General features: G+C 44.1%; 1 long non-coding RNA gene across 1 annotated transcript; it reads right to left on the bottom strand.

The window, feature by feature from the left end:
• Positions 1 to 13,471: 13,471 nt before the first annotated feature.
• On the bottom strand, positions 13,472 to 21,512 carry LOC135558131 (uncharacterized). The gene is made up of 3 exons (XR_010458310.1): positions 21,490 to 21,512; positions 20,829 to 21,100; positions 13,472 to 13,829 (listed from the first exon to the last, which is right to left on the bottom strand). It is a non-coding gene; the product is annotated as an uncharacterized LOC135558131 (long non-coding RNA).
• Positions 21,513 to 25,334: the final 3,822 nt, after the last annotated feature.

The following is a 25,334-nucleotide window of genomic DNA, read 5'->3' as shown; positions in this document are numbered from 1 at the left end:
CTGCATTTGTGGGTTCGATTACAGGCTCAAAATGGCCAGAAACAAATAACTTTCTTCTGAAACTAATCAGTCTATTCTTGTTCTGAGAAAAGAAAGCTATGCCATGCGAAGAAATTGCCAAGAAACTGAAGATCTTGTACAACACTGTGTACTACACCCTTCACATTACAGCGCAAACTGTCTCTAACCAGAATAGAAAGAGTGGGAGGCACCGGTGCACAACTGAGCAAGAGGACAAGTATTTTAAAGTGAGAAACAGACACCTCACAAGTCTTCAACTGGCAGCTTCAATAAATAGTACCCGCTAAACACCAGTCTCAATGTAATCAGTTTACTTGTTGGTTATTGGGGCGGCAGGGTAGCCTAGTGGTTAGAGCGTTGGACCGGCAACCGAAAGGTTGCAAGTTCAAATCCCTGAGCTGACAAGGTACAAATCTGTCATTCTGCCCCTGAACAGGCAGTTAAAACCTCTTGGAACTCCCCATCCGGGATCGTGACTAAAGCCTCAGGCTCATTAGCATAACGCAACGTTAACGATTTCTGAAAATCGCAAATAAAATGAAAATAATGCGTCTGCTCTCAAGCTTAGCCTTTTCTTAACAACACTGTCATCTCAGATTTTCAAAATATGCTTTTGAACCATAGAAATTGACTAATTTGTGTAAGAGTATGCAAAGCTAGCATAGCATTTTGAGTAGCATTTAGCACGCAACATTTTCACAAAAACCAGATAACCAAATAAATAAAATCATTTACCTTTGAAGAGCTTCTGATGTTTTCAATGAGGAGACTCTCAGTTACATACCAAATGCGCAGTTTTTCCTGAAAGCGTCTGTGTGTAGGAGAAATCGTTCCGTTTTCTACATTGCGTCTGGCTACCGAAACGAACCGAAAATTCAGTCACCTACAACGTAAAACTTTTTCCGAATTAACTACATAATATCGACCGAAACATGGCAAACGTTGTTTGGAATCAATCCTCAAGGTGTTTTTTCACATATCTCTTCATTGATATGCAGTTCGTGGAAGCTTGCTTTCCTCTCTGTATCCCATGGAAAAATACTGGCAGCTGACTTTTGCGCACCAATTTCGGCGCAGGACACCGGGCGGACACCTGGTAAATGTGGTCTCTTATGGTCAATCTTCCAATGATCTGCCTACAAATACGTCACAATGCTGCAGACACCTTGGGAAAACGACAGAAAGGGCAGGCTCATTCCTCTCGCATTCACAGCCATATAAGGAGACAATGGAAAACAGAGCCTCAAAAATCCTGCTCATTTCCTGGATGCCGTCTCATCTTGGTTTTGCCTGAAGCTCACGTTCTAGGGCACGCACAGAAAATATCTTGGTAGTTCTGGACACGTCAGTCTTTTCTTTCGAAAGCTATCAATTATATGCATAGTCGAGCATCTTTTTGTGACAAAATATCTTGTTTAAAACGGGAACGTTTTTCATCCAAAAATGAAATAGCGCCCCCAGAGCATCAACAGGTTAACCCACTGTTCCCAGGCCATCATTGAAAATAAGAATTTGTTCTTAAAACTTGATGGGGCTCGGGGAAATACTGCCCCCTTTGGATGAATTGTGTGCCCAAAGTAAACTTTTAAAAAAACTGTCAAAAATTGCTAATATATGCATATAATAATTATTATTGAATAGAAAACACTCTAAAGCTTCTAAAACCGTTCGAATTATGTCTGTATGTAAAGCAGAACTCACAGGGCAGCCATTCTCCCAAACTCTCTCTCTCTCTCCTAAGAAAGTTGCTCCAACTTTGACCGTCATCGCCCCCACCCTTCCCAACCAGCTACGGATCTGGGAACAGTTTCTATTTCTTCAGCGGGCTCTCGTCTTTCAATGAGACGTGGAACGGAGAAAATAGCACGAGCTTTGACTGCTTGGCGGGCAAAATACTGAGGTGTCACGAGTTTTCAGGTGCACGCTCTGTGAAAAGGGTCTTTTTTTTCCAGCTTGGCTGAAGAGAGTTCGTTATGTTTGATTTAATCGCCAATTGTTTTGTACGTTAAAAACATCCTAAAGCTTGATTCTGCACTTAGTTTGACCAGTTTAGTCGACATATAATATGTAAATTTGAAGTTTTGATGCGCAATTTTCGTGATCAGAAGTCCTTTTTGGGGTAATTCACCTGAAGATGTTAGCTTTTGCTAATACAAAGACACACCAACAGCAACCAAACGTTATATTAGGTAAGTATAACTCCTTCCACGACATTCTTGTCGAAGACCATCAAAGGTAAGGGAATATTTATGTTATAAAATTGTATTTTTGTCGAATCCAACATAGAGAAATAATGCTAATGGCTGAGCGCCGTCTCAGATTATTGAATAGTGAATGAATTCTGTAACGTTAAAAATAAATGTAACACAGCGTTTGCATTAAGAAGAAGTGTATCTTTCTAAATATATGTAGAACATGTATATTTAGTCAAAGTTTATGATGTTTATTGCTGTTATCTGGCGTTAGCTGCCGGAGATATTTATAATTCCTCCGGTCATTTCTGCTGCATTTTTTGAACATGGCTCAATGTAAATGGAGATTTATGGATATAAATTGCATATTATTGAAAAAAACATAAATGTACTGTGTAACATGTGCTATTACTGTCATCTGATGAAGATTTTCAAAAGGTTAGTGAATTATTTTTCTTTTAATCCTGCATTTGTGATTGTGCTATTTTGCATAGCCATGTGGCTACATATTGTATGTTTTCCTAGTGGTGGTTTAACATAAATATGTGCTATGTTTTCACTGTAAAACATTTTAAAATTCTGACATGCTGGGTAGATGAACAAGGTGTTTATCTTTCATTTAAGCTATTGGACTTGTTAATGTGTGGAGGTTAAATATTTGTAAGAATATTTTTGCATTCCCTGCGCCACCGTTTGGGCTGAAGGGGGGGGGGTGTTCCCAGTTGGGAACCTGTAGTTAACTGACTTGCCTAGTAAAATAAAAAAAAAAAAATTGTCGGAACTAGAAGCACAAGCATTTCGCTACACTCGCATTAACATCTGCTAACCATGTGTATGTGACAAATAAAATTTGATTTGATGTCAACAGTGAAGAGGCAACTCCAGGCCTTCTAGCATAAACCAAAACTAAAGTATAAAGTACATCTCTTAACCTCTCCTTAAACCCCAAAATGCAAGGGACCTATTAAGGTATTATTAAGGATATGTTTTCTGATATCCTTGATATGCCCTTAAATTGAAAAATAAAGGGCACTGGACCAATAATTCAAATTAAGGTATGTTTAATGGGTCCCCCTTTTGCCTTTTAAAATTAAGGGACATTTAAGAGGCCAATTGTTTAATTTAAGGCTGATTTAATTCACATTCAGGGGTCTTGGCAGTCCTGTTTCTTTGTGAGTCATTGGGGTATGTTGTGGTGGACTGTCATTACAATTGCTTCACAGGAACCTGGCAAAATTACGTTTGTAGTGTAGCTAGCCACTGAATGGGCCTCAATTCACTGTCAGCATGCAGTTAAAGCTATAACCACTTTTGGTGATAACTAGTGCCCTCAACCACAGCAAGAACTGGCAAATCTGGTGCAGTCCATGAGGATGAGATACACTGCAGTACTTAATGCAGCTGGTGGCCACACCAGATACTGAATGTTACTTTTGATTTTCACCCCTCCCCCTTTGTTCAGGGACAAATTATTCAATTTCTGTGGAACTTGTTCAGTTTATGTCTCAGTTGTTGAATCTTGTTATGTTAACACACAAAAATAAATGCAGTTGACAGTGAGAAGGTGTTTATTTACTAGCTAGTAAGACTAAAGACATGAATACATTTTTTGGATACATTAGCAAGCCAGCATTTTAATAACAATAACATGTTTCTGGCTGTCATTAGCTAAATTATTGCTAATGTAGCTAGCTAGCTTGTTTGCTAGCTACCCAACTGTTCATGTGGTGAGTGCCTTATACAGTTACTGTTATCTGTGATTACATTACCTTGAATAATGCCTGGGTATAAAAGTAACGTTAAACCACTTAAAATGCAATGGTGTAGCTGTTACCTAGCGAGCTAACTTGTTCAATATGGAGGGCAGTGAAGTTGGCTAATGTTGTGGTGCAGTGAGTTTGTCCTTGGGAAAACTGTAGGTTGGAAATTAACATGAATTACTGTTGAATAAATTTAATTCCTCTGTTTTAATTCCCAATTAAAATTAAACACTGTCAATTCATAAGAATTTGTAAGACCTTTACTTTATAGGAAAGGACAGAGCCCGGTCTTAATGTCAAGTAACAGCCTTTATTCAAGAGAGTACTGAGTACACACACATTTTACCACAGGTTATAAAATGAAAATGACGTCAGCGTATTCTAAATGTTCTGTCTCTTCTTGACACTAGTAGAAAGGCTCTATAGCTCTCAAGCCTTCCCTCCTCGCCTAGAGCCAAGGTCAGTCAGTGTAGATAAGCATTCTAGTCAGTCTGGAGATATAGTTCATTCATTTGTACCAAGGAACAGACCGTCATTGTTCTAAACTCTTGACCACATTCACACACACATTATCTTCAGTACTGGGATCAAGAAAGAAAACTCATACATATATAGTATTCTGATTAGTACATATACAGTAACACACTAGTCAGTCCTGATTGAAATGTATACATAATAAGTCATTATAGGTAAAAAGTCCCTTAAAAATTACTAAGAGACACAAGACATTAGCTACTAGCTAACCTGTAGTTAGGCATAAATGTTATATTTAACCAAATGCTGATGTTAACAAAACTAGTAGCTAATAATATATCAAATACTATAAATACAAATGCAATCATTGCCTGGGGGAGAAGGCACCACAAGGAGCCAACTAGTCAGGGTTGCAATGTCTGCGGTTTTACGGGAATGGGCTACTTAGAAAACAATGTCGTGGGTGAAAATGCATTGGTCGTGGGTTGCTGATTCTTTTTCCAAGTTGCACCGCACCTGGCCAACATTTGTCCCAGCACACCAGATCTAAACACGTCTAGCAGCCGGATCCGGCCAGAGTCCGAAATTAATGACTGTACAGACTCGGTACGAGTCGGGAGTAATATTGCAGCTATCAACCGAACTATGAACAACTTAAACATAAAAAAAGACATGACATTTTCTCCTTTTAAAACTTTTATTTAAATAGATGCAATTGACTGTGGGTGTCCTCCCTCAACATGTACTACGTACACTATCGTTCAAAAGTTTTTTTATTGTAGCTGGAAACGGTAGATAAAAAATAAAAAAATATATCTCCATAGGCGTACAGAGGCCCATTATCCGCAACCATCACTCCTGTGTTCCAATGGCACGTTGTGTTAGCTAATCCAAGTTAATCATTTTAAAAGGCTAATTGATAATTAGTAAACCCTTTTTGCAATTATATTAGCACGGCTAAAAACTGTTGTGCTCATTAAAGAAGCAATACAACGCCTTCTTTAGACTAGTTGAGTATCTGGAGCATTTGTGGGTTCGGTTACAGCCTCAAAATGTCCAGAAAAAAATAACTTTCTTCTGAAATTGTCAGTCTACTCTTGTTCTGAGAAATGACGGCTATTCCATGCGAGAAATTGCCAAGAAACTGAAGATCTGGTACAAGGCTGTGTACTGCTCCCTTCACAGAACAGCGCAAACTGGCTCTAACCAGAATAGAAAGAGTGGGAGGCCCCGGTGCACAACTGAGCAAGGGGACAAGTGTATTAAAGTGTCTAGTTGAAGTCCTCAACTGGTAGCTCCATTAAATAGTACCCGCAAATCAGCCGTCTCAACATCAACAAGTGAAGAAGTGATTCTGGCAATCTAGGCAGAGTTCCTCTGTCCAGTGTCTGTGTTCTTTTGCCCATCTTAATTAATCTTTTATTTTTATTGGCCAGTCTGAGATATGGCTTTTTCTTTGCAACTCTGCCAAGAAAGCCAGCATCACAGAGTTGCATTTTCACTGTTGACATTGAGACTTTGATGATAATCAATGTCCCCCCACCAGACTTATCAAGCAAACGTAAGTTTCTTATATGTATCTATTACATATGTATCTATTACGGTTATGCTGTCACTTGTCATTGCACTCCTCAGTCATGTTAATAGTTTTTACTTGCCTCCAAAGATGGAAAAGCCTAGGTTCCGTTTTACGCCCTTACATGAGTTGATCCTCAGGCCCACACCCCAGGCAGTGAAAGTGGCCGCTGGCACTCCCCTGCATCGGGTGCTCAGGGCCCTTCTGTGAGGGCTAAGAATTGGGTGGATGCAGATGCTCGAGCTCACGTCATCTCCAACAAAGATGGTCGTCCTGAGCTTGGGGACGGTTCAGTTTGGCAAGTACCTGTGTCAGACCTTCAAGTGTGTGATGGAGAACAAAGTGGGCACCTGGTAACGGTGCATCAGAGGGAGAGGGAGCGAGAGCGCAGCATCCCCTAATGGCCAACAAGGACGCCATGACTCGATACTCATGCTATCCGGTCTTTGCAGCGATGGTCAGGTTAAACCGGGCGCACAAGGAAGCTAGAGTCCTGTCCACCAGGCCAGGTGAGTTTGTTTAATTCTCCTCATTTTATGTACGATGTAACTCTTTGTCTCTGAGGTAATTGGTTCCCATGCTGATTTCAGGCTAGGAGGGGCAAGGCTCTTGTTGGCATCGGGAAGTACAAGTGGGACACGCTGTAGGACCTATAGGAGACTAAGGATGCGGACATGATTCATAAGGGGAACGCGTCTTCTATGTTCATGTCAGTTAAATCTGAAAACTTTCCTCGTTGTCCTGGGCCAGTACATTCAGAGCAGAGACAAGGAGGGGGCAGCTGCTGTGGCCAGCCCCGCGGCAGCCAGCACCACCCTCGCCAGTAACACCCGGCCCAAAAGTGCAGCAAGGTAACTGTTACACATCATCTTACAGGAATTCTACTTGTTCCACACAGTTGCAAATGGCCACATGTGTGGTACGTTTTGTTGTCAAAGGCCTCTTGGTCTTGTGATCTCGACGTTCCTGTCAAGGCACTCTCTCGCTCCTGGTGAACTGCAGGCGAAGATGAAGAAGCTCATGGCTTCTCAGCCTGCAGGTCAAGGTGAGTGTCTAGGTAGCAAACACACACAAAAGGGTTTCCGGATTCCAAATTGAGCAGCAGCTGCTGAAAAAATTAGCTCCTACAAATATTGCAATTAACATGGTTTTTAGAGAAAACTGCAAGACTGAATTGGAGACAAAACAAGCAACAAACAAAGAAGATAGGCTTTGGAAAAAATAACTATTTTTCATAAAATTGTAGTTATCTTAGCTAGCTGAATTGTTTACCAGTTGCTAGGCAATTGCTAGGAACTCTCCTGAAAGAAGCTAGCTAACAAAGTATAACAATGAACATCTAGTTAACAGAAGAAAAGAAAGACAAAATAAGGACAAAGAAAAAGTGAAACTGTCCTCTAAAGACACAAGAGACAATAGTATAAGAAACAACGCATCTATTGTGTTTATATTCTATCGCTTCTTCAAGGTTTCCAAGATGGCGTAGCAGTCAGACGTCCTTTGTCCTCAACCGCAAGCTCTGGACATTTACACCTGGATCTTGCAGCTAACTAGCTGCTATCAGAGTGACTATTGGCTAACGTCGATTCCGGAGCAAACACCAATTATCCTGTAGCTAGCCAGCTGAAGAGTTCCATCAGCCACTCCTGGGCTACAATCACCTATCCGGACCCGTTTTTACCGCCGATGCGGAGCCCCACCGGGTCTTCACGACTGGAATACCGACGTTCTCTGCCCGAGGGAGTCATTCAACTGGCCCCTCCATCGCAACGTAACCTGAACGCCCATCTGCTAACTGCGGCCCGCTAATCGTTAGCTGTCTTGAGCATATCGGAACAGGTCTATCGAACAATCTTCTTGGGCCACTATAACTATTTTGACAATTGGATTGGTCCCCTCTACCACACGGAACCCACTAATCTACCGACGGAAACGCACGGGTGGGTAAAAACAGACCTCCATCTTCTGCGAGCTTGCAACCCATGGCTCGGTTAGCTGTCTGAATCGCCGTGACCCCAACCATCCTCACTACTCACTGGACCTTTATAATCACTCGGCTAAGCATGCCTCTCCTTAACCTCTCTGAGCACGGAATCCGGTAGCGGGCTAAAATTCCACAACATACGGTGATCGCTACATAAATCGTTATATTAAACATTGATGAAAATACAAGTGTCTCAGCTCCGGCGTAAAGAGAGTAATTCGCTATTGAAGTTTCATACCGGAAGGAGCAACACATATTACACACAGCGTTGTTTTGGTAAAGCGCATATTCAGCTGTTTATATATCAATCATTATGGCGACTAAGACAGGGAACGCTAAATCTAAGTCAAATATAGATGTACACACAATTTTAGAATAAATTGATTGGGAAAGTGAGACAGAGATTGTTGTAGGACGATTCATTTAGCGAATGTGGAGGAATATTTTTTGAACGGGAGAGGACATCGTTTTGGACTGGTAAGTTCTTCTCATGCTAATGCCCTTGTTTGAAATTAATAAAATAAGACATTATTTGTGATTTATTTATTTATTTTAGAAGCACTATATAAACATGTAATGTCATGAAATGTGAGATGCGTGTGTCTGCGCCCAACCCACATGAAATAGCCTATTTGAGGCTGTTGAGGGGTGGGCAGGCCCACAACAATGGCCAAAGTGAAATGGAGACAGTAGATACAGCTGGTCTGTTGTAATATAATATAATAAAGATAGTAGATCTAGCTGGTCTGTCATAATATATTCAACCTTATGTTCCCTGTACTCTATTTATGTATATATATATGTTTATTATACCTGTTGATACAGGGCTCATATGTGAAACTATTCTAACTGAACATTTTCTTTCACAGTGACACTGACTCCGAATGGCAGCACCCAGGGCCAAGGTGTCCATCCCCCACTGAAGCTGATTCATACAGCTCCTGCCACAAGTGGTGTTCATCTGCCCAAATGTATTTCTGCAGGCATGGATGTGCCTCAGGGCCAAAAGGGCACAGCATGGAGGCGTTGCTGTGTTCTTTGCAAAATTAAGTCCCCCATCACATGCGCCACATACTTGGTGACCCTCTGCTTTACAGCAGAAAGAGACCCGCTAACAGAGGGACAGGACAGAAGGGCGTTGGCACACCGTCCTAGAAGATGATATGGAGCCACCCCAGCCAGGACCTCAGGTGAACCCGACCGCAACTTACACCCCCCTTCAGCTTTTTCGGCTGTTTTTCACACAATCTGTTGTAGATTCGCTCATGGGAAGAAGAAGCAAGCAGGCAAAAAGGTAGCATGGAAGCCCATATCCAGGTCAGACTTTTTCTGCTACCTTTCACTGTTCATCTACATGGGACTGGTGAGGCTGAAAAGCCTGAAGGACTACTGAAAAACGTCATCTCTCTACCAACTGCCTTTCCCCATGACTGCTAAGTCCTGCAAAAGGTTTCTGGTTATTTCACAGGCGCTTCATATCAGTGACCCAAAGGTTGATGAAGAGAGGCACAGCAACGTTTGATAGACTGTGCAAAATCAAACCTGTCTACCACATTGTTGAGGCCTGCAAGACGTACTTTCAGCCAGCCCAGAACGTGTCAATCGATGTGAGGATGGTAGCCAGAATTGGCCTCAAACAATACATGAGAAACAAACCAAACCAAGTGGGGTGACAAGCTGTTTGTGTTGGCTGATTCTGTGTGTGCCTACACATGCAATTTCTTTGTCTACGAGGGGAAGAACAGTTTTGCTACCGGTAAGGGACTTAGCTATGACTCTGTAATGGAGTTATTGGATTTTGAACTACTAGGGAAGGGCTACACAAGCCCTACCCTGTTTGCAGACCTATGGAAGCTGGATGTGTGGGCTTGTGGCACCATTCGTACCAACAGGGTGGGCTTTCCGAAGATGAAGGTGAACGACATGCCTAAGCGGGCTGAGCGGGGGACCATGCGATGGATCTGTGAAGATGGCCTGCTGTTTGTAAAGTGGTTGGACACCAGAGAGGTGTTGATGTGCACAACAATCCACAAGTCCTTCAATGGGAATCATGTTGTCAGGCGTGTGAAGGACGGTGCCGGGGCATGGACCACCAAACTACTGCAATGTTCTACACAAGACAATGAAATGGTACAAAACCTTCTTCTATTTCATCGACATTGCTGTGGTGAATGAATTCATCCTACACAAGGAAATGGCTAAGAGCTGTGGAAAGCCCAACCTCTCACAGAAAGCAGCTCATCAAGGAGCTTGCTGGCTTCAGCACCACTGCACCAAGCCCTGTCCCTTCTGCTCCTGCCACAAGTGTTCATCTGCCCAAATATATTTGTGCAGGCATGGATGTGCCTAAGGGCCAAAAGGGCACAGCATGGAGGCATTGCTGTGTTGTTTGCAAGATGAAGTCTCCCATCGCATGCAGCACATGCTCAGTGACCCTCTGCTTTACATCAGAAAGAGACTGCTATGGCATCTGGCCTCAGCAGCAGAATATTGTCTAGAGTTTTGGCAAAGTTGGTGGGGTTATTTGGCAAAGTTGGTGGGGGCTAGGGTCAGTATGTTATATCTGGAGTACTTTTCCTGTCTTATCTGGTGTTTTGTGTGAATTTAAGTCTGCTCTCTCTTTCTCTCGGAGGACCTGAGCCCTTGGACCATGCTTCAGGCCTACCTGCCACGATGACTCCTTGCTGTCCCCAGTCCACCCGGCCTTGCTGCTGTTCCAGTTTCAACTGTTCTGCCTGCGGCTATGGAACCCTAAACTGTTCATTTTTACTCTCAAGTTGCTGTCCTGTTGCACCCTCTACAACCACTGTGATCTCCACCCGCCACAGCCAGAAGAGGACTGGACACCCCTCATAGCCTGGTTCCTCTCTAGGTTTCTTCCTCGGTTTTGTGTATAGTTATTTGTTTCAAAATGTATACCTTCACCAATTTGGTCACTTGGGTACTTTTGGGCTACTTGTGTGGGACACCTGGGTGACTTCATGATAAATGTAATGTAGCACACTCATTTTGCCATTAACACGGAAGCACCCATCTGCAGGTCCCTGCTGTTCCTAAAAGAAAGATTAAGGATAGATTTGAGTTATGGAGTGATCTTCCATGCGGCTCCGGCCCATGGAGGATGCAGAGCATCACATAAGCTCAAACGTTGATAAACAAGTACTTTACCAGCGTTTTATCAATAACTTTAAAGGACGAGGAGTTTTTGCCACTGAATTCATATCCAAAGGAGACTTTGTTGTGGAGTACCGAGGTGAACTGCTTACACAACAGGAGGGCGAGGTCCGAGCTGATCAGTACAATGATTCTGCAAAGGTGTTTATTTTCGATTTCCAATGGAAAGCATCTGAAGAAGACTCCTCTCTTGGGAGACTCGTTAATAATACTCACAGTTATCATTCACTAAACAAAATAGTTTAACTTGAAACATGTTACATTTTGACTAAATGTGTGATTTTCTAGTTAGGAACAGGGGTTCCGCTAGCGGAATGTTTTGACAAAATTGTAGATATTTAATTATTATAAATATTTAACTTTAATTAAATCAGAAGTGGAATATGCCAAATGAAACCTAAACCTCTTGTTAATCTAGCCACCATGTCAGATTTCAAAAAGTTTTTACTGCGAAAGCAAACCATGCGATTATCGATCAGCAGACAAAACATTACGTACAGTTACAGCCAAGTAGATTAGTCACGAAAGTCAGAAATAGCAATAAAATTCATCAATTACCTTTCAAGATCTTCTTTTGGCAATACTAAAGGTTACGATGAAACAATAAATTGTTGTTTTGTTCGATATAATTGATTTTTATAGCCTAACACGAAACATTTTGTAAACGGCTTCTGTCGTAAATTCCGTGCCCTTCAACTTTGGACATAACATTCAATGTAATTACTCACTCTAAACAGACATTTATCGAGCCATGTTTGGTTTCATTGCAATCCTCCGTTTGTTAGTAACACAGCCAAACGTCATGGTTCTTTTCCCAGGACATATTGACCGAAAGGAACTGATTTGAACACACCAAACAATGACCTCATTGCGCACCAATGATATGACCAGTTCTTCGTTGATTGACTGTATTTCGGACCAATGACCACGGATCATCTTGAAATCTAGCTTGGTAGATAGCCAATGAGCTGATGTAAAAGGGGTCCAGGCACCCTTCCCCCCCCTCCCCGATCACACGCCAGGCCATCCAACAAGGTTGGCTCGCCCACACACCCATTCTAACAGCCCACCTGGAGCAAAAACAGCCCCGCATTTCTGGGCCCCACCCAAGCCTTGCCAGCCCAAGGACCACCCCCGGCTTTCTCTTTACCTTCTCCGGATCCAAGGACAACAGCTTGGCGGAGGACAAGGATGGGACAGCCGGGAAGGGAAGGCAGCAGTACGTCTGCTCCAAATGCGGGTTGCCGAAGCGGCGGGTGACGGGGCACAGCTGCTTTGGTGGAGTGGCGTTCTGCTCTGTTGCTGCGGGGTGTAAGACTGTGGCCCATTGGTTGGCGGAAATTAAGGACGCTAAAGGGGCGAGGTGACGGAGACACTGAGCACATGGCTACTTAATATGCATTGTTGACCAATTGCTTCTGTCACCAAGAACCCCCCCCTCCCCTATTCCTGGGACGGAGAAGATTACGGGATCGAGAAATCGCCCAGAGGTTTAATCAGAATTTGAAATCTTGGAACACATCTTGGTGAATGATAGTGAAATTTAACCACGGGCGGCCAATCTGATCTTCAATTAGCTTTGCGAATCGTTTATGCTTCCTCAGCAAAGTCAGTTATAATAGCAAACTGACTATGCTGACTAGTCACCTCGCCTCAAAATGATCTGTGAAGACTTTTGCTACATCTTCCCCTTTAGTAGTACCATGCATGGGTTTTAGACCTAGCACCTCATGTACCTCTGAGTCACAGTATCTTGCAACAACTGCCAGACGTGAAATGTCATTCACATCCACACTCTCTCAAGAGCCACACTAAACAGGTGTATCTTAACGCTAAAGTTTGCCGTTCCTTTACATTTACAAACATCTTGGTAACGTGCCTTTCAACAGGTTCTGTCAGACGCATGCATGTCTTTTAGCTTTGTTAGGCAATGTCAGGACCCGGTTTCGAACCTGGGTCTCCGGAGTGAGAAACAGTCACTTAACCAACTGAGCCACGAATAGACAGCAGAACCCAGAAGATGAGGCAGACACAGCAGTACTTAAGACGGTGTATTTAATAAAGAAAAAATCCTAAAATACAAAAAATGGCAAATCCAAAAGGTGGTAGGAAAAACACAAAAAGACCTCAAAAGAAACTCACCAAAAATAAACAAAAACAAAAAACAGAATACCACAAGAACGTCACCCGGAATCGACAAGAGCACACAGAACACTAGGGCAGGGTGCTAACATACAAACACAGAGCACAGAACTGAGGGAAACAAAGGGTTTAAATACAATCAGGGGAAACGAGACACAGGTGCAAATAATAATGGGGATCAAGGGAAAAACATAGGGACAAAAAGCACAATGGGGACATCTACTGACCAAAACCCGGAACAACCCTGGCCAAATCCTGACAGAATCCCCCCTAGGAACGGCTCCTGACGTTCCTACCAGCTCTCTCAGGGTGGAGGACCCTGAACTGACGAATGAGGTCAGGGTCCAGGATGTCTTTGGCAGGAACCCAGGAGCGCTCCTCAGGACCGTAGCCTTCCCAGTCCACCAGATACTGCCAGGACCGCTGCACCCGGCGGGAATCCAGTATCCGGTGGACGGTATAAGCCGGCTGGCCTCCAATGACACGAGGCGGAGAGGGAGGTCTGTCTGCCGGGACAAGGGGAGAAAAAACAACAGGTTTTAACAATGACACATGAAATGTGGGATTAATCTTAAGGGATCTGGGTAAGTGTAGGCGATAAGAAACTGGGTTAACTCTCCTGGCAACCTTGAAGGGACCGATGTATTTTGGGACAGCTTGCGAGACTCCACCCGTAGAGGTAAGTCTCTTGTGGAAAGCCAGACTCTCTGGCCGGGCGCAGGGTAGGCCCGGACGGCGACGTCTGTTGGCTTGTTGTTGATACCTCTGTGAGGAACGCATCAGATTAAGACGGGTCTTCCTCCACATAAGCCGACAGCGTCTGACGAACCTCAAGGCTGAAGGCACTCTGACTTCTGCCTCCTGGTCCGGGAACAATGGAGGAGCATAGCCAAACTGACACTCGTGCGGGGACATACCAGTGGAGGAGGAGCGCAAGGTGTTGTGCGCGTATTCGGCCCAAACAATAAAGGATGACCATGTGGACGGGTTGTCACGAGTCATACATCGGAGGGTGGTTTCCAGCTCTTGATTCATCCTCTCTGTTTGGCCGTTGGACTCCGGATGGTACCCTGAAGATAGACTGGCAGAAGCCCCCATGAGTTGGCAGAAGGCCTTCCAAAACCTTGAGGCGAACTGGGGACCTCTGTCAGAAACCACATCTTGAGGAATGCCGAAGACTCGGAACACATGATTAATTACCAACTCAGCCGTTTCCTTGGCAGAAGGTAACTTAGTCAGAGGGACGAACCTGGCCGCCTTTGAAAACCTGTCGATTATGACTAGGATAGTAGTATTGCCATGGGATGGAGGAAGTCCAGTAATAAAGTCCAATGAGATATGGGACCAGGGTCTGTGGGGAACAGGTAATGGGTGAAGGAGTCCTTGAGGGCGGAGGTGAGAAGATTTGCCCTGGCAGCACACGGGGCAGGCATTGACGAAAGTGGCAACGTCTTCTCTTATGGTAAGCCACCAGAACTTACGCTGGATGAACTCCAAGGTGCGACCTACGCCCGGATGACAGGTGAGGCGAGAGGAGTGCCCCCACAGAAGGACCTGAGTCCTCACTGCCTTGGGGACAAACAACCGATTGGCAGGGCCTCCTTTAGGGTCCGGTTCGCTAGCTTGAGCACGTCTCACGGTATCCTCAACTTGCCACGAGATCGGAGCCACAATCTTAGCAGCAGGAAGGACAGGCATGTCCGTGTCATCTCGAATGGCAGGAGCGTAGACTCGGGACAGGGCATCCGGTTTGAGATTCTTCGACCCGGGCCGATAGGTGAGGATAAACTGGAATCGATTGAAGAAAAGAGACCATCTAGCTTGTCTAGAGTTCAATCGCTTCGCCTGCTGGATATACTCCAGATTTTTGTGGTCCGTAAGCACTTGAAACGGGTGAGAAGCCCCCTCGAGCCAGTGTCTCCATTCCTTCAATGCCATCTTAACCGCTAGGAGTTCACGATCCCCCACATCGTAGTTCCTCTCAGGAAAGCCGGTGTGAGAAGAAAGCGCACGGTGTGAGAAGAAAGCGCACGGATGAAGCTTCTTGTCTTCACCCCTCTGAGACAGGACAGCTCCAACACCAACCTCTGATGCGTCTACCTCCACCACAAATGGTTCATCCGTAGTCGGTAGTATCAGGATGGGAGCAGAGAGGACGCGCTGCTTGAGTCCTTGGAAGGCCGTCTCAGCTTCTCTTCCCCACAAAAACCTTGCATTGCCACCTTTGGTTAAAGCTGAGAGAGGAGCTGCCACCAAACTGAAGTTCTTGATGAACTTGCGGTAAAAGTTTGTGAAGCCCAGGAAACGCTGAACATCCTTAACGGATTTGGGGGTGGGCCAATCCGCTACCGCCCCTACCTTCCTAGGGTCCATTTGGACTCGACCGGGTTCCACTACAAATCCCAGGAATTGTACTCGGGATGAATGGATTCCGGCTTAACGTACAGATGGCTGTCCAGGAGGCGTTTGAGGACTTGTCTGACATGCTTAGTGTGTTCTTGAAGGGAGCTCGAAAAGATGAGGATGTCATCCAAGTAAACGAACACAAATATGTTAAGCATATCCCTAAGCACATCGTTTATGAGCGCTTGGAACACCGCTGGGGCGTTGGTCAGGCCGAAGGGCATCACCAAGTATTCATAGTGACCAGTAGGCGTGTTGAAAGCGGTCTTCCACTCGTCACCAGGTCTGATCCGCACAAGATGATATGCGTTCCGCAGGTCAAGCTTAGTGAAAACAACTGCTTCCTGGAGCAGCTCGAAGGCTGTGGCCATAAGGGGTAGCGGGTAACGGTTACGGACGGTTATGTCATTGAGTCCCCGGTAGTCGATGCAAGGACGTAATCCACCATCTTTCTTGGCCACAAAGAAAAACCCTGCTCCCGCCGGGGAGGTTGATGGACGCATGAGGCCTGCTTCCAGAGAGTCCTTGATGTAGGTATCCATAGCAGCTCGTTCGGGTGGAGATAGGGAAAAGATCCGACCCCTGGGGGCAAGTGCCCGGAAACAGGTCGATGGGGCAATCGTAAGATCTATGGGGTGGTAGCATGGTGGCCCTCTGTTTGCTAAACACCAGTTTGAGGTCATGGTAACACTCGGGAACTCGGGTCAGGTCGATGGATTCTAAAGACTCGGGAGTAGAACTCGGGAATTCTGGAAAATACAAGTAGCTTGGCACGTAGGACCCCACTGCTTGATAGTGCCCACAGACCAGTCGATGTGAGGGTTATGGCTGTGAAGCCAGGGGTATCCAAGGACGAGAGGGAACTCGGAACAGGAGATCAAATGAAAGTTCATCAATTCCTGGTGTTGTGAAACTGAAAGTCTCAAGGAGGTAGTGACATGAGTGACAAGTCCAGATCCCAAAGGGCTTCCATCCAATGTAGCAACCCTCATGGGGTCACTTAGAGGTTCAGAGGGAACGCCATTCTCCTTCGCCCAGACACCATCCATGAAGTTACCTGCGGCTCCAGAGTCTACCAAGGCTTGAAGGTGAAGCTTGTGGTTGTCCCAGGAGAGGGTGACTGGAATGAGCAGACGGGAGTTGGACGGATGGGAGGAGGTTATGTTTCCCGTTACAGTTCCCCCCGGTCTGTACGGGACAGAGCGTTTCCCTGGAGCCCGGGACACGTGGAACGGAAATGGCCCGGTTTGCCGCAATATAGACAGCGTCGCTCCCTCATCCGGCGGTCTCTCTCAGCCTGGGAGATGCGTCCAATCTGCATGGGTTCCGGTGGAGCCAGCGATGATAAAGGTGGGGACTCGGAGCTGGGACTGATAGGGGCTAGAGGTCTACGGTTGAGTTCTCTCTCTCAGACGCTGGTCAATGCGTGAGGCCAACTTGATCAGGGACTCGAGATTGTCCGGTGGTTCCAGAGTGGCCAGTTCATCTTGGATAGTGTCGGAAAGGCCTTTCAGAAAGCACACCGTGAGCGCCTCGTTGTTCCAGCCACTCGCTGCTGCCACCGTGCGGAACTGGATGGCATAGTCCGTCACGCTGCGCCAACCTTGATGGAGAGTCAGGAGCTGTTTGGCTGAGTCAGAACCACTGCTTGGGCCTTGAAACACTTGTTTGAATTCCTCAGCAAAGGCAGAGTAGCTGGCACAGCAGGAACTATGGGCATCCCACACAGCAGTAGCGCAGGCCAGGGCTTTTTCCGACAGCAGGGTGATGTATATGCGATCTTAGACCGGTCGGTGGGAAACGACGAGGGTTGCAGCTCAAAGGAGAGAGATCATTGAGTGAGAAAGCCTTTACAAGCACTTGGATCACCTGAGAACCGTTGGGGAGGTGGAAGACGAGGTTCAGCCAGGGGGTTAACTGCCATGGGTACGTGAACCTGAGGTACTGGGACGGAAACTGTTGCCGGGGTAAGTCGATCAGATATTTGCTTAATGGAAGTCAGCATCTCCGACAGAAGATGAGAATGTCTAGCCATTAAGGCCTCTTGCTGAACCAGGGCGGCTTCGTGGCGTTGGACAGTCTCCTGGTGGTGGGACAGCGTGGCAAAAAGGTCCTGGGAACTGGCTGCCTCTGGGTTCATTCTTGGCTCTGTGTTTCTGTCAGGACCCGGTTTCGAACCTGGGTCTCCGGAGTGAGAAACAGTCACTTAACCAACTGAGCCACGAATAGACAGCAGAACCCAGAAGATGAGGCAGACACAGCAGTACTTAAGACGGTGTATTTAATAAAGAAAAAATCCTAAAATACAAAAAATGGCAAATCCAAAAGGTGGTAGGAAAAACACAAAAAGACCTCAAAAGAAACTCACCAAAAATAAACAAAAAACAGAATACCACAAGAACGTCACCCAGAATCGACAAGAGCACACAGAACACTAGGGCAGGGTGCTAACATACAAACACAGAGCACAGAACTGAGGGAAACAAAGGGTTTAAATACAATCAGGGGAAACGAGACACAGGTGCAAATAATAATGGGGATCAAGGGAAAAACATAGGGACAAAAAGTACAATGGGGACATCTACTGACCAAAACCCGGAACAACCCTGGCCAAATCCTGACAGGCAGTCCATCAAATGAAACCTGCAAACTGAGGAAAGCCTCCTTGATATATTCCCCGTTAGTAAATGGTTTAGCACTGTGCAACTTTGTAGCTCCCCGCTGTAGCTTGATTTTTGTTGTTGTTTTAAACAGCATGTAAACGCACCGCTTTTGCTTTTCATACCTGGACACGGCCCTCTTGATTCCTTTAGTTTTATTCGCCTCATCCATGGAAGCTTTTCTCATGTGTCGTTTAAAACTTACGCTGTACACTTGACTTCCAACAAACAACCGTTTTTACCACAGAGAGCGCAAACAGCCCGGCTCTTCAGTCAAATGAATACATATTCCTTTGTCCAAGACGCAATAAATGAGCAGACATCTGTCTTATTTTATTTTTTTCTTGCTGATGACATTTTTGCACCCTGAACTTGTTTAAATAACAAAAGAAAGCTTGCTAGCCATGTAAAGATGTTTTGTTTCATCTTCAGTGCTGCCTTGGTTTTAAATTTGGCAGGAGAGGCGAGGAGGGTTGTCTTGCGCTTAATATGAAACTCCTGCAAAATCATGAAAGCCCATTGGCTAATCAGGATTGACGTACCTTGGGAACTACAACATTGCAGTGAATACCAATTCAATTTCAACTGGAAAAATGTAATTAGATAAACATCAAGCCAAGGCTTAGCACACCATGCAAAAAATTATAATAAAATAAATATCCAAACGTTTTTATTTATTTTTAGGGGGTGGCTTGCCAAGGCTGGTATGCCTGCCTTAATTTGCCGACTCATCTCACGGGGTAACTGACAATTCTTACCTTCACCTTATCGGGCAAAGAATCTGAATCAACACTCAGCATGACGTTTTCTCAGTTTTCCCACTAGATCTACGTCTCACCAAACGGTGGGCGCCAGTCACCTGGAATCTTCAATTTCAACTGCTCCTCCTTATCACTTAATGCCACCCCATTACCACTCCTTTCAACGGTGCCTTGCACTGGAGAGCAAAGAACGTCACAATTCATGTCCTTAAAGGCGTAATCAACAGTTAATTCATCCTCACTCTCATCACGTTCAACTTAGTCCTCAAGAAGCTCTTCCAAATGTTCTGTGACATATTCCACTTTTCTCTTCCAGAAGGCTAGTGAAATCCCCCACCCCATGTTTATTCATATGTTCAACTTTCTTCCTTGCCTGCCATCTTACCGTGTGTCTCAAGTTCATCCTGCCATGGAACGTCACCTCGTAACTTCATGGGAGTCATGTGGAAAGGTTATGTGTTATTTTGGGTGTTTTGAGTGATATTGTCAACATTTACAGAATATTCCTGTAATGTTTTCTCCTCGTCAGACAGCAGAACAGTGGCTTGCGTAAGTATTCACCCCCCTCGTTATTTTTCCTATTTTGTTGCTTTACAACCTGGAATTAAAATGGATTTTTGGGAGGTTTGTATCATTTGATTTACACAACATGCCTACCACTTTGAAGATGCAAACAATTTATTGTAAAACAAGAAATGAGACAAAAAAACTGAAAATATTCACCCCCACAAAGTCTATACTTTGTAGAGCCACCATTTGCAGCAATTACCGCTGCAAGTATCTTGGGGTATGTCTCTATAACCTTGGCACATCTAGCCAGTGGGATTTTTGACCATTCTTCCAAGGCAAAACTGCTCCAGCAAGTTGGATGGGTTCCGCTGGTGTACAGCAATCTTTATGTCATTCCACAGATTCTCAATTGGATTGAGATCTGGCCTTTGACTAGGTCATTCCAAGATATTTAAATGTTCCCCTTAAGCATTCAAAATGTAACAAGTACTATTGGGTGTCAGGGAAAACATATGGTGTAAGAAAAGTACACGATTTACTTTAGGAATATAGTAGAGTAAAAGTCAAAAATATAAAAATGTAAGTACAGATACCTCAAAAAAATGATACTACTAAAGTCGTCCTCTTAACGTATTTTTACCACATCGCTAGCTGCATCAAACTAATTAGCGACTGAGACGAAATGCACTACAAATAAAATAGCTATGATTACCTATGTTGAACATTTTGATATCTTCTCCGGCTGGCTTCGACTATTAACCAACTTGACTAACTCTCACAGCAACCATTGTAAATAAAGTCAGGCGCCAAGTCCGGTTCAAACTGCAAAACAGACAGCTCGAGCAGCAGAGGCCACCGATCCGGTGTTTCTGGTTCCTTTAGTGGTAATGCTGCTTTAATAATGCTTCCTTTAGAGGTAAACCCACCTATTAAGGATACTTCAGCAAGCGTTGATGTTGGCAATTGACGATGCTGCTATTTGCTATGTTGAAAATTACAATCACAGATTTGTAAAACAGACAGGAAATAGTAGCCTATTGTTGACTTGGTGATGTGAGGTCTCAATCTTGAATTAAACATTGTCTATGTTAGGGTTCAGCAAAAATGTAGCATGCAATTTTGGATTATGACAAAAACACAGTTGGTAATATAATTCATAATCGAACTTTACCCGATTTAGACACGCTTTTTATTTTGTTCCGTCTTCTCACAATGCGCAGGCAGCCCATAGCTACTGTCAAATATCCATGCAGGAACATTTGAGGTCTCACATGAGGTGTAGAAAAATAATAAAATGTGACAATATGAAGACTCTTATCCAAAGCGACAGTATGCATGTGTGGCAGTCTTTTATATGTAGCACAGAAGAACCCAGAGATGAAGTTCTACACCACGGCTGTCTTTATGAAAAGACAGGAATCAATCTCCATCTGACAAGTTGTTCTATAGAGGAGCATGAACAAAAAGATTTTAAAAAACATATCTTGTCTCACATCTCCAATACATTGCTAGGTGCTTTCAGCATTGAGAGTATAAAAAAAATAATACAACAACTCATGTACAAAAACACTAATACAAACAGGCTACAATGTGAAATCATATTTATCCCATTCAGACCTTAATGCAACGCTAACCATCTGTATTACAGAAAGACATACTATCTAGCAACAGCAATACTTTTTAGCACTAAACTATTTCAATAACAATGATAAAACTCTGAAAGTGACATGTTTCAATAGTCTCACACTCCCTTATAACAATACCTATAGTATTACCCTACGGATGCTTTATTTATTTAACGTTATGAACTTCTACACATCTGCGACACATACCTTTCTCTCTGCTTTTTCTCTCGGACTGAGGAGAACGGGAGCTACGGGTAGTACCAGGGTGTTAGTAGGTGACGTAAGCACCCAGATTAAATCAAATCAATTTAATTAAATAACAACCGAAGATGTTAATACCATCCAGTTAATGTAGCTCCCCCTTTAACATCAACAGGCAGTATTAGTAGCGCAACAAATGAAAATAGAAACCAAACTTAAAGTTCCTGGCGACGTGACTCCCCCCGTCTATCTGAACTTGGAACATTCCTGTTCGCGGGCTGGGGCCACTGACCCTTAACCTAGATGTTATGTTCTGCGATTTGTACTATTCTAATAATTTGAAGTTTGATGGTATAACCATTTTAAGTCTCCTACACATTAAGTCATTTTCTATTCGTGGCCCCAGGAATCAAACCCACAATCATGACGGTCCACTATTGATAACATAAAGCTCCCGAATGCGCTGTTGTCTATCTAAGGCACTGCATCTCAGGCTTGAGGCTTTACTACAGACACCCTAGTTTGAATCCAGACTCTATCACAACCAGCTGTGATTGGGAGTCCTGTAAAGGCGCACAATTGGCCCAACGTCAAATCAAATGTATTTATATAGCCCTTCTAACATCAGCTGATATATCAAAGTGCTGTACAGAAACCCAGCCGAAAACCCCAAACAGCAAGCAATGCAGGTGTAGAAGCAAGGTGGCACGGGTTTGTGGTGTAGGCCGCTGTTGTTGCAAATAAGAATGTGTTAACTGACTTGCGTGAAGAGTTCCGCCTGTATGGGGAACACACTGTGTTGACTGGGAGTAGTTAGATGTGATCCAACAACTTGTTCCTAAAGCATCCTTACCAGAATAATGAATACAACTAATTTGGTGGGTCCTATTTCATACATGTACAAGTGATGTCCACCGGCACGTTCTGATACTCGAAATAACTGCATCATCATGTAAAAGTGTGTCTGGACAATTACAGTGGTTCCTCCTTTTTTTATTTAACTAGGCAAGTCAGTTAAGAACAAATGCTTATTTTCAATGACGGCCTAGGAACAGTGGATTAACTGCCTGTTCAGGGGCAGAATGACAGATTTGTACCTTATCAGCTGGGGGGTTTGAACTTGCAACCTTTCAGTTACTAGTCCAACGCTCTAACCACGAGGCTACCCTGCTGCCCCATTTAAAGTTTCGAGCTTACACCAGAGGCCTAAGAGGTACCCAGAGCCACGGCTTCATTGCTCCAGACCCAGTGTTGCCAACTCCTCAGTACGGAAAGTGGCTGTCCTAAAAGTCGCTAGAAGTCACAAAATGACGTAGTCACCTATTTTGCATAATTGGCATTGTGCATGTAATTGTGATGGACGCTGTAGGAGAGAGGAATAGCATCGTGGGAGAGTCAAAAAGTGAGTAAAAAAACCACCCTAAATATGTTTAGAACTACAAATGAACTTTCTTCTGTCGATTCTTGTTTTTTTTAAATGTTACAATTCCAACCCTCCTCCTTTTTCCGGGCTTGGGACCAGCAAAAGTGACCCAAAAGAGACTCTGGCAGAGTTGTTTTTTATTTAATTTTTTTAGTTTAGTTTTCTCAATTTGGTTTGTTTTTTAACCTTATGGTCCACTTAGGAGCCTCCAACAAGTCACAGTAAAACAAACATTTTTAACCATAACATTTTTCCCTTTTTTTGTATATAATCTACATCAATCTAAATGGACCAAAAAGAGACAATAGAAAAAACTGTCAATAGCAACGTGAGAAAATTATGGTAACTAGTCTGGCCCTAATTCAGGTTAATTGTTTGTTTTTTCCAGACTCCCTGGCTGGCTCACAGAAAGAGTGGGTCATCGTCATTTTGGTCAAGGCTCTCTATGGCAGGTTCAGCAACTGAGGGAGCTGACTTAAATGAGTAAGCAGCTGTTGTTCCAAAAAGCTGCAAAACATTATCAGCCAGCTGGTGCTCATAGCAAGTCTCAACAGACAGCTTCAGTCCATATCGAATGTACAGGATGGAGTTAAGGGTCTGCAAGGACATCCTTGTGTGGCGAGGACAACACAGAACACAGCAGCCATGGCAAGTTCTCGAAACGGGTTGATATCAACTGCATCCCTGAACATCCAAATCTCACTCCAGAAGCCCAGTGTCTTTTTTGTCTCATTCCATTTACTAAGATGGATGGCATTGCCATTGCTAGACAATCTTGTCTATCTCAGCAGGGGAGTAGCCAAGAAGCTTGGCTATTTTTTTCTTCTTCTCCACATTGAAAACTGACATGTACTGCAATGCTTTGATGTTGTCCGGCAGTCTCACCCTCAACTCATTAGTGAGGGAGATGGTGAAGGCGATACACTGCTTTCGAACATTGTTTTCATCCTCACACGGAACCCAAACTGGCTACGCACATGCGCCATCATGCGCTATCATGCATAAATGTATTTTGTCCCCCTACACCAAACGCGATCATGACATGCAGGTTAAAATATCAAAACAAACTCTGAACCAATTACATTCATTTGGGGACAGGTCGAAAAGCATTAAACATGAATGGCAATTTAGCTAGTTAGCTTGCACTTGCTAGCTAATTTGTCCTATTTAGCTAGCTTGCTGCTGCTAGCTAATTTGCCCTGGGATATAAACATTGAGTTGTTCTTTTACTCGGACAATTAATCCACATAAAACGGCCAACCGAATTGTTTCTAGTCATCTCTCCCTCCTCCTTCCAGGCTTTTTCATCTTTGAATTTATATGGTGATCGGCATCTACACTTTTACCACGACAACCGGCAAAACATTTAGTCTTTCATTCACCCACGTGGGTAAAACCAATGAGGAGATGGCACCTGGGTACCTGCTTCTATAAAACAATGAGGAGTTGGGAGAGGCAGGATCTGCGTCAGAAATAGGAATGAATTCTATTTTAGCCCTTGGTTGGCAACGCAGACGATCGTTGGCGTGCGTATGTTTTTGAGTTGTCATGTGTTTTTTTACATCATCTCCAATAAACGGCTTCAACCAGCCTTTGAATTCAGGGTTTGATTCCCACTCCTTTCTGTATTTTTGAGTGTACAGTTTAGACTGAGACATGATGAGCTAGCCAGCTAGATATTTAGCTTATGTCATAGAAAGGCCCACCACAGTGGACAAGGTGAGTAAGTGACTGAGGGAGGCTGTGTGAGTCAAATGCAGTGATTTTTGTGAGGTGATTTATTTTTGACAAAGAACACTTCACATTTACATCCCGCCCTGAAAGTAAGCCAGGGCGGGATCAGCCAGCGGCGGCTTCACGCATGCATGATTCATTTGCACTCGGAGGGGTGAACATCTCCTGCTCTGACTGCAGCTGGGAGGGACTGCTGCACGAGGACTGGGCCGCCTGTGAGTGCTTTGGGACTGGGGTGGGGCCCACCAGTGCCCGCTGCTCGTTGAGAAGAGTAACAATGACACATGCCTTCACATCAGTCTCCAATAACACCAGAAAAAGTCGCTAGATTTCGCGCTAGTCAATTTTTTGAAAATGACGATTAAGAGATCTGAATGTGCATAATAATATATATATCTGAAGATGCTAAATATAGTGGCAAAGTCGCTAAGTTGGCAACACTGTCCAGGCCACCACAATTTTATTTTTTTATTTCACCTTTATTTAACCAGGTAGGCAAGTTGGGAACAAGTTCTCATTTACAATTGCGACCTGGCCAAGATAAAGCAAAGCAGTTCGACACATAAAACAACACAGAGTTACACATGGAGTAAAACAAACATACAGTCAATAATACAGTAGAAACAAGTCTATACGATGTGAGCAAATTAGGTGAGATAAGGGAGGTAAAGGCAAAAAAAGGACATGGTGGCAA

Source organism: Oncorhynchus masou, chromosome 17 (assembly GCF_036934945.1).
Source record: "Oncorhynchus masou masou isolate Uvic2021 chromosome 17, UVic_Omas_1.1, whole genome shotgun sequence".
Lineage (NCBI taxonomy): Eukaryota > Metazoa > Chordata > Actinopteri > Salmoniformes > Salmonidae > Oncorhynchus > Oncorhynchus masou.
This window is presented reverse-complemented; position numbering and strand designations above follow the sequence as displayed.